Here is a 9,369-nt window from a genome sequence, read left to right as displayed (position 1 = left end):
AGTTGCCCACCTTTGGACTGACTCTAACTTCTGAATATCCTTTTTTAAATGTGGAGCCCAAAACTGGATCCCATATTCTAGATGTGGCCTCACAGTGATTTACAAAAGGGTAACATTACATTGGGATCGCTGGATTTTATCTCTCTTTTTATACACCCTAAAATCTGGTTTGCTTTTGCGGCTGCTGCTTGACATTGAGTACGGCTGCTTAGCTTACTTGTAACCAGAATGCCCATGTCCTTCTCCTGTTCTATAGTCCTGAGTATACTCCCAGTTAATGTATATGCAGCAATAGGATTACTCCGTCCTAGGTGCATTACTCTACATTTATCTACATTAAACCTAATTTGCCTAGTGTTTGCTCATGCAGACATCTTATCCAGATCATTTTGCAATATTGTATTGTCGAGGTCAGATTTTAATATCCTACATAGTTTGGTGTCATCAGCAAAGACTGACACTTTACTCTCATTCCTATCTACCAGTTCATTAATAAAGCGGATAAAAATAATAGGTCCTAGCACAGATCCCTGCAGTCCCCACTGCTGACTATATCCTATTTATAGAACTTGTTATTTATGACAGCTCTTTATTTCCTGTAATTTAGCCAATTCCTTACCCATCGGTATATAGTTTCCCTCAGTCCTTGCTTCAGTATAAGGCTGCCGTCACACTAGCAGTATTTGGTCAGTATTTTACATCAGTATTTCAAAACCAAAACCAGGAGTGGAACAATCAGAGGAAAAGTATAATAGAAACATATGCACCACTTCTGAATTTATCACCCACTCCTGGTTTTGGCTTACAAATACTGATGTAAAATGCTGACCAAATACTGATAGTGTGACGGCAGCCTTGGACTGTTATGTGGTACAGTATCAAATGTCTTTGCAAAGCCCAGATAAATCACATCAGCTGCATTACCAACATCCAGATTAGCACGAACCTCCTCATAGAAACCCAACATGTCAGTTATACACAACCTACCTTTCATGAATCCATGCTGGTTGTCATTTATTACATTATTCTCTGCAATATATTTCTGCAGGTCATCTCTTATGATGCCCTCAAAAACTTTGCACATTACTGATGTCAGACGGTAGTTACCTGGATCTACCTTCTTACCTTTCTTAAATATAGGTACCACATGGGCCATCCTCCAATCCTGTGGCTCCAACCCTGTTACAAGAGAGTCTAAGAATATGAGATACAACGGTCTGTCAATTACTGAGCTAAATTCTCTCAGTATCTGTGAATGAAACTCATCTGGGCCGGGGGATTTGTTAATGTTTAATTTGCTCAACCGCAGGCGTACTTCTTCTTGTTTTAAACTAGTTTTATCAGGTGGTGAACTTTGATTTTTGTCTTGTTGAATGATCACTGGCACAAACAGATCATTGGTGAACATGATAAAAAGTGCATGTTTAATATCTCAGCCTTTCCTTTGTCCTCTATAATTTATCTTGTTAATATCATCTTTTAAGGGGCTGATACTATCCGTTTTTTTCTTTTTGGTATTGATGTATTTATTTACTGGCGATTTGTTTCTCTGTAGATAATTTTGCTAGCTTGATTTCTTTTTTACGTTTCTTATTGAGATCTTTATACTCCTGAAATGCTATGCCTATATTCTTAGCCTTCAAATTTTTGAATGCCCTTTGTTTTTGGTCTGGTTCAACACTGTACTGTCTTATTCATCCATAATGTTTTATTTTTATTCCTGGACATTTTATTGTCAGAGGGTATAAGTTTTCTAGAGGATTCTAGTAGTATATCCCTAAACATGCCCCATTTATTTTCAGTAACTCCAGCTACAATGAGATGGTCCCAGGCTACATGATTAAACTCTTCCCTTAATTTGTTGAGATCAGCTTTTCTAAAGTTCCAGGTTTTTGCATTTCCCTTGTGAATGTTTGATTGAAAAATTACATTGAAACTTACCATATTATGGTCGCTGCATCCCAAATGCTCCCCGACCTGTAGATATGAAATTATATCTGGTCATTTTACAGAACCAGATCCAGCAGAATATCTCCCCTGGTCAGTCCATCTACCAGCTGAGAGAGGTAATTATCCTGAACTACAGATAAGAACTTGGAGCTTTTAGCACAACCAGAAGATTCAATGACCCATTGAATGTCTAGATAGTTAAAATCCCCAATAATAAGGACCATATTATAATTTACTGCCTTTTTAATTTATTGCAGCATTTCCTCCTCTACATGTACAGCTATATTAGGAGGTTTGTAGCAAACTCCAATTAGCAGCTTTCCATTATTGCCATCCCCATCTACATTTACCCATACTGACTTTACATTGTCGCAGCTCCCCCAATGTCATCATTGAGCACAGGTCTTAAGATGGATTAACAAAAATACACACATTCCACCTTTTCTGTTTTCCCTGTCCTTTCTAAATATATTGTAACCCCTTACGTTTGTCACCCAGTCATGGCTTTTGTTCAGCCAGGTTTCCATAATGCCCAGCATATTGAATTCTGTGACTGACATAAGGGTCTCCAATTGATTCATTTTGTTTGATAAGGTACTGTCACACTAGACGATATCGCTAGTGATCCGTGACGTTGCAGCGTCCTCGCTAGCGATATCGTCCAGTGTGACAGGCAGCAGCGATCAGGCCCCTGCTGGGAGATCGCTGGTCGGGGAAGAAAGTCCAGAACTTTATTTTGTCGCTGGACTCCCCGTAGACATCGCTGAATCGGCGTGTGTGACACCGATTCAGCGATGTCTTCACTGGTAACCAGGGTAAACATCGGGTAACTAAGCGCAGGGCCGCGCTTAGTAACCCGATGTTTTCCCTGGTTACCAGCGTAAAAAAACAAACAGTACATACTTACATTCAGCTGTCTGTCCCTTGCCGTCTGGTTCCTGCACTGACTGCTGGCCGTAAAGTGAAAGCAGAGCACAGCCACAGCGGTGAGTCACCGCTGTGTGACTCACCTCTGTGCTGTGCTTTCACTTTCACTTTACGGCCAGCAGTCAGTGCAGGAACCAGACGGCAAGGGACAGACAGCTGAATGTAAGTATGTACTGTTTGTTTTTTTACGCTGGTAACCAGGGTAAACATCGGGTTACTAAGCGCGGCCCTGCGCTTAGTTACCCGATGTTTACCCTGGTTACCGGGGACCTCGGGATCGTTGGTCGCTGGAGAGCTGTCTGTGTGACAGCTCTCCAGCGACCAAACAGCGACGCTGCAGCGATCCGGATCGTTGTCGGTATCGCTGCAGCGTCGCTAAGTGTGACGGTACCTTAAGGCTTCCTGCATTTGCCAGCAGACATTTAATACTTTTAGTATATTTATTAATCCTCATCACCTTTCTATGTTCCTTGCCTGTCCCAACCCCCCTAAATCATCATTAACACCTATTGTCTCTCTCTGTCTACTCTATCCTTTTTTTAGCACAACTACCTTCACTACCCCAGATCCTGGTCTAAAAACTCCTCCATCCATCTGACCATTTTTCCCCTTCCCATTGAGGTGCAGCCTTTCTCTACCGTAGAGCCTGTTGCCAACAGAGAAGTAGGCCCAATTTTCCATGGACCCAAACCCTTCCATGCTGTACCAATTTCTAAGCAATGTATTTATCTCCCTAAGCTCCAGCTGTCTTTCTAGTGATGTTTGTGGCACCAGTAGTATTTCTGGAAACACCACCTTTGAGGTCCTGGCCTTCAGCTTCTCTCCTAGTTCCCTGAAATAATTTTTAAGGACCTCTCACCTCCCTCTAACCTTGTTATTGGTACCGATATGTACCATGTCCTCTGGGTTTTCCCTAGCCCCACCCAGCAATCTGTTTATCCGATCCGCAAGATGCCAAACCCGAGCATCCGGCAGACCACACACTGTTCGGCATTCACGGTCTCGGTGACAGATGACACTATAAAGACCTCTACCACCAATATCTGTCTGGCCTTTTCTGTACTCCTATTTCCCTCCTTTCTACAGCAGCCATTTTCCTGGTTGCTAGGAGCAACATCCTGCTGTAGTGATCCCAGTCCTGGGCTTTATTCGTAATATCAGCCAAACAGGCTCACTAACACTTTTACCCCTACACCTTCTTCTATCTGCTACCCAGGTACCTACTTCTGGGTCCTGATCTGCCCCGCCTCCACCCTCCTCTATATCACTGGCTTCATCCAGAGTATGCTCAGTGAGCTCTAAACTCCTCTTCAGGACTATAATGCTCTTGAGTGTTGCAAGCTACACATTTAGATCCATTACCTGGGCTTCCAAACATGTGACTCACTAACAGCGAGCGCTGATATATTCACCATCAAACATCTGTTCAAGGCATGCATACATCTCACAAGATGGGCACCTGGTAGCATTGTCCATGGAGCAAATACCAAATGAGAACAAACAGTTCCGGTAACAACAGAAAAAAAATAATGGAAAGCTAGTAAGGAAAACACTGAACTATGATATTGTGTTTAACTATGCACTTATATGCAGCCTCACACTTAAAATGCAGCCTCCACATTGGTCAGCAGACTCAGCAGCCATTTGAAGTTAAAATGATCTCGAAAACGCCTAAAGTTAAAAATGTCACATTTCCTTTTGTATTTTAGGCCAAAAAAATAAATATATAGTAATTATTTACATTTTAAAAATTCCAAAAAGGAAAATGGGCCAATGTAGAAGTTTGGGTGCCCTGCTTGGTTAGTACTTAGTAGCCTCCCAATGGTATAAAATTCTGTGACACACATGTGGTGTCAATATGATCACTGCATCACTAGATGAATTCATTGAGAAGTGTACTATGTAAAATGAGTTCATTTACGGGGGCGTTTCAGCTGTTCTGCACCTCAGGGGCTCTGCCAATGTGACATGGCATCCTCAAAAAATTCCAGCAAAATGTGCACTACAATATGGCACTCCTTCCTTTCTGAGCTTTGCACTGTGCCTAAAAAGTATTTTTCAACTGCATACAGCTCTGGCAAAAATTAAGAGACCACTGCAAAATGTTCAGTTTGTCTGATTTTTCTCTTTATAGGTATATTTTTGAGTAAAATGTAAATTGTTCTTTTATTCTATACACTTCTGACTCTCCGAATTTCCAAGCAATAAGTTTTGTATTTTTTAATGGTCAAAATTGAAAAAAAAAACAGGGCTTTCAGACCTCGAATAATGCAAAGAAAACAAGTTCATAATCATTTAGAAACAACAATACTAATGTTTTAACTCAAGATGAGTTCAGAAATCAATATTTTATGGAATAACCATGATTTTTATTCACAGCTTTCATACGTCTTGGCATGCCTTACTCCAGTCTTTCACACTGCTTCTGGTGCAAAAATTTAAGCAGTTCTTCTTTGATGATGGCTTGTGACTATCCATCATCCTCTTGATTACATTCCAGAGGTTTTCAATTGGGTTCATGTCTGGAAATTGGGCTGCCCATGACAGGGTTTTGATGTGGTGGTCTCTTAATTTTTGCCAGAGCTGTATGAAGTATTGTCAGAAACGTAGAGAGCAACAAGGCACTCAACAAAAAATGACTTGTGGATGGTGCTCAAGTAGGGTATCCAACCCATAATCTAAGCAAAAATAAATTTGGCACTCAAACTGATGAAAGATGAGGAAATTTTCATTTATTTTGCATCCAGACAAAAACAGAAGAAATAACTGAACGTTTTCGGTCTCACATTGTACCTTCATCAGAGTATCTTGCTGGTTCAGAAGGATAAGACAGTGTGCTACAAATAAGCTGGAAGGATGATAAGAGGAAAATGCCTGAATACTATTTAAGGAGGCAAGATTAAGGCTGTGTGCACACGCTGCGGATTTTGCTGCGGATCCGCAGCAGTTTTCCCAAAGTTTACAGTACCATGTAAACCTAATAGAAAAAAAAAACCGCTGTGCACATGCTGCGGAAAAAGCCGCGTGGAAATGCTGTGGATTATTTTCCGCAGCATGTCAATTGTTTGTGCGGATTCCGCAGCAGGTTTCAACCAGCACCAATAGGAAAGTGCTGGTGAAAACCCGCAGAAGAAACCGCAAGAAATTCCGCAGTGAAAACCGCAGTGGTTTTGCACTGCAGATTTTCAAAATCCGCTGCGGAAAAATCCGCAGGAAAATCTGCAGCGTGGGCACATACCCTAAATGTGGCAAAACTAAATGTAGTGCGTCTGTAAACGCCGACTACCGTCGCTGTGGTAGAGTAGTGGATGCTGCGTGGGGAATCAGTATTCAGTTTAGCATGTCCAGAGGCGTAGCTAGGGTTTTGGTCCAGGGGGCGAAGCTTCTGAGTGGGCCCGTAGCCAGGTAACCTGGATTACAACTCGGTGACACGCCCTAATACTGGAGGAGAACCTCAGCAGATGACCGTGCTGTTACTGAAGATAATCTCTATATAAAGACCAATATGGATATTACCGACATATGGTCAGTGGTAGATACTAGACCTAAAGAGCATATAAGAGATCACAGCACAGTTACAGATAATGGCTTACTGCTGACGTCCTTTCTGATGGAATCATTTATTTTTCCCGTCTTTTCCATCTGGCCCAGACCAACATGACAACTTCTTCCAGCAACGACTCACCTGCAGAGAATACAACAAAGACATATTTAACTTCTCATATTCCAGCCCCATCACCATCTATTCCCAACCTGCACAAACTCCTCATCCTGCTGATACCCCAAATACTGAGCTGCTGCTGCCTTATGTGTCCGTATTACTGCACCTGATACCCCAATGCTGAGCTGCTGCTGCGGTATGTGACCCTATTACTGCACCTGATACTCCAATTCTGAGCCGCTGCGGCGGTATGTGACCCTATTACTGCACCTGCTGTGTGGCTCTCTGTGCCCTCTAAATTCTAAAGCACCCCTCCATAATATAGTAATGCCGGGTTCAAGTGCCCTAGAAAACTGCCCATATTTTGCCCCTAGAAAGTAATAATGCCCTGTGTGCCCCTTTGATAACCACAGTAACCTGAGTTCCCCTATAACAATAAGTACCCACTTTACATTTAATAAAGTCCCGAGTCTCCCCTATACAGCTCCCCTATATACAGTATACTGACACCTTAGTAGCCCCCAAACTGTTTGATAGCTCCAACAATGTATAATGACCCCCACACTGTAATCTATATACTGTATGATGGCCCCCTAGATAGCCTCCATATACAGTAGCATAATGCACCAAATAGTCCACAATATAGTATAATGCACTCCCCATAGGTAGACTCTATAGCATACGCAGGCCCCATAGGCAGTCAGTGTAATAAGGTAGCACCCCAATATAGGCAGACCCTGTAATAAGGCAGCACCCCTATAGGTAGACCCTGTAATAAGACAGCACCCCTATAGGCAGACACTGTAATAAGGCAGCACCCCCATAGTCCGACCCTGTAATAAAGCAGCACCCCCATAGTCAGACCTTGCAATAAGGCGGCACCTCCAGAGTCAGACCCTGTAAAAAGGCAGCCCCTGTAATAAGGCAGCACCCCCATAGGCAGCCCCTGTAATAAGGCAGCACCCCCATAGGCAGACCCTGTAATAAGGCAGCACCCCATAGTCAGACCCTGTAATAAGGCAGCACCCCATAGTCAGACCCTGTAATAAGGCAGCCCCCCATAGTCAGACCCTGTAATGAGGCAGCCCCCATAGTCAGACCCTGTAATGAGGCAGCACCCCTATAGTCAGACCCTGTAATAAGGCAGCCCCCACAGTCAGACCCTGTAATAAGGCAGCCCCCTATAGGCAGACCCTGTAATAAGGCAGCACCCTATAGGCAGACCCTGTAATAAGGCAGCACCCCCATAGTCAGACCCTGTAATAAGGCAGCACCCCCATAGTCAGACCCTGTAATAAGGCAGCCCCCCATAGGCAGACCCTGTAATAAGGCAGCCCTCACAGTCAGACCCTGTAATAAGGCAGCCACCACAGTCAGACCCTGTAATAAGGCAGCCTCCACAGTCAGACCCTGTAATGAGGCAGCACCCCCACAGTCAGACCCTGTAATAAGGCAGCCCCCATAGTCAGACCCTGTAATGAGGCAGCACCCCAATAGGCAGACCCTGTAATAAGGCAGCACCCTATAGGCAGACCCTGTAATAAGGCAGCACCCCCATAGTCAGACCCTGTAATAAGGCAGCCCCCACAGTCAGACCCTGTAATAAGGCAGCCCCCACAGTCAGACCCTGTAATAAGGCAGCACCCCCATAGTCAGACCCTGTAATAAGGCAGTCCCCCATAGGCAGACCCTTTAACCCCTTCCCGACCTTTGACGCATACGCTGCGTCATGAAAGTCGGTGCCATTCCGACCCATGACGCAGCATATGCGTCATGGAAAGATCGCGTCCCTGCAGATCGGGTGAAAGGGTTAACTCCCATTTCACCCGATCTGCAGGGACAGGGGGAGTGGTAGTTTAGCCCAGGGGGGGTGGCTTCACCCCCCCGTGGCTACGATCGCTCTGATTGGCTGTTGAAAGTGAAACTGCCAATCAGAGCGATTTGTAATATTTCACCTAAAAAAATGGTGAAATATTACAATCCAGCCATGGCCGATACTGCAATATCATCGGCCATGGCTGGACACACTAATGTGCACCCACTCCACTCCTCCGATCGCCCCCCCAGCCCCCCGATCTGCGGTCTGCTCCCCTCGGTCCTGTGCTCCGCTCCCCCGTCCTCCTGCCCGCTCCCCCCGTGCTCCAATCACACCCCCCGTGCTCCAATCAAACCCCCCCGCACTCCGATCCCCCCCCCCGCACAGCGATCCCCCCCTCGCACAGCGATTCCCCCCCCGCACAGCGATCCACCCGCCCGCACAGCGATCCCCCACTCCGTGCTCCAATCCACCCCCCCGTGTTCCGGTCCACCCCCCCCGTGCTCCGACACCCCCCCGTGCCCTGATCTCCCCCCCCCCTTATACTTACCTGGCCTCCCGGGGACCGTCCGTCTTCTTTCCTGGGCGCCGCCATCTTCCAAAATGGCGGGCGCATGTGCAGTGCGCCCGCCGAATCTGCCGGCCGGCAGATTCGTTCCAGAGTGAATTTTGATCACTGAGATAGGTTATATCTCAGTGATCAAAATAAAAAAAAAAAAGTAAATGACCCCCCCCCCCCCCCTTTGTCACCCCCATAGGTAGGGACAATAAAAAAAATATTTTATTTTTTTTCCCACTAAGGTTGGGGTAAGAACTAGGGTTAGGGTTAGGGGTAGGGTTAGGGGTAGCATTAGGGTTAGGGGTAGGGTTAGGGGTAGGGTTAGGGTTTCGGTATGTGCACACATATTCTGTTCCTCTGCGGATTTCAATGCGGTTTTACAACAGCGATTTTCTATTTGAGCAGTTGTAAAACCGCTGCGGAATCCGCAGAAAGAAGTGACATGCTGCGGAATGT

At 45.1% G+C, this 9,369-nt stretch overlaps 1 long non-coding RNA gene across 2 annotated transcripts in view; it reads right to left on the bottom strand.

The window, feature by feature from the left end:
• Positions 1-1,939: 1,939 nt before the first annotated feature.
• Positions 1,940-9,369, bottom strand: part of LOC138641464 (uncharacterized) — a 72,098-nt gene continuing 64,668 nt past the window's right edge. For both annotated transcript variants that reach the window (XR_011313858.1, XR_011313857.1), the window contains one exon: positions 1,940-1,977. This is a non-coding gene — a long non-coding RNA (uncharacterized lncRNA). The remainder of the gene's footprint in view (positions 1,978-9,369) is intronic.

This window comes from Ranitomeya imitator, chromosome 6 (assembly GCF_032444005.1).
Source record: "Ranitomeya imitator isolate aRanImi1 chromosome 6, aRanImi1.pri, whole genome shotgun sequence".
Lineage (NCBI taxonomy): Eukaryota > Metazoa > Chordata > Amphibia > Anura > Dendrobatidae > Ranitomeya > Ranitomeya imitator.
This window is presented reverse-complemented; position numbering and strand designations above follow the sequence as displayed.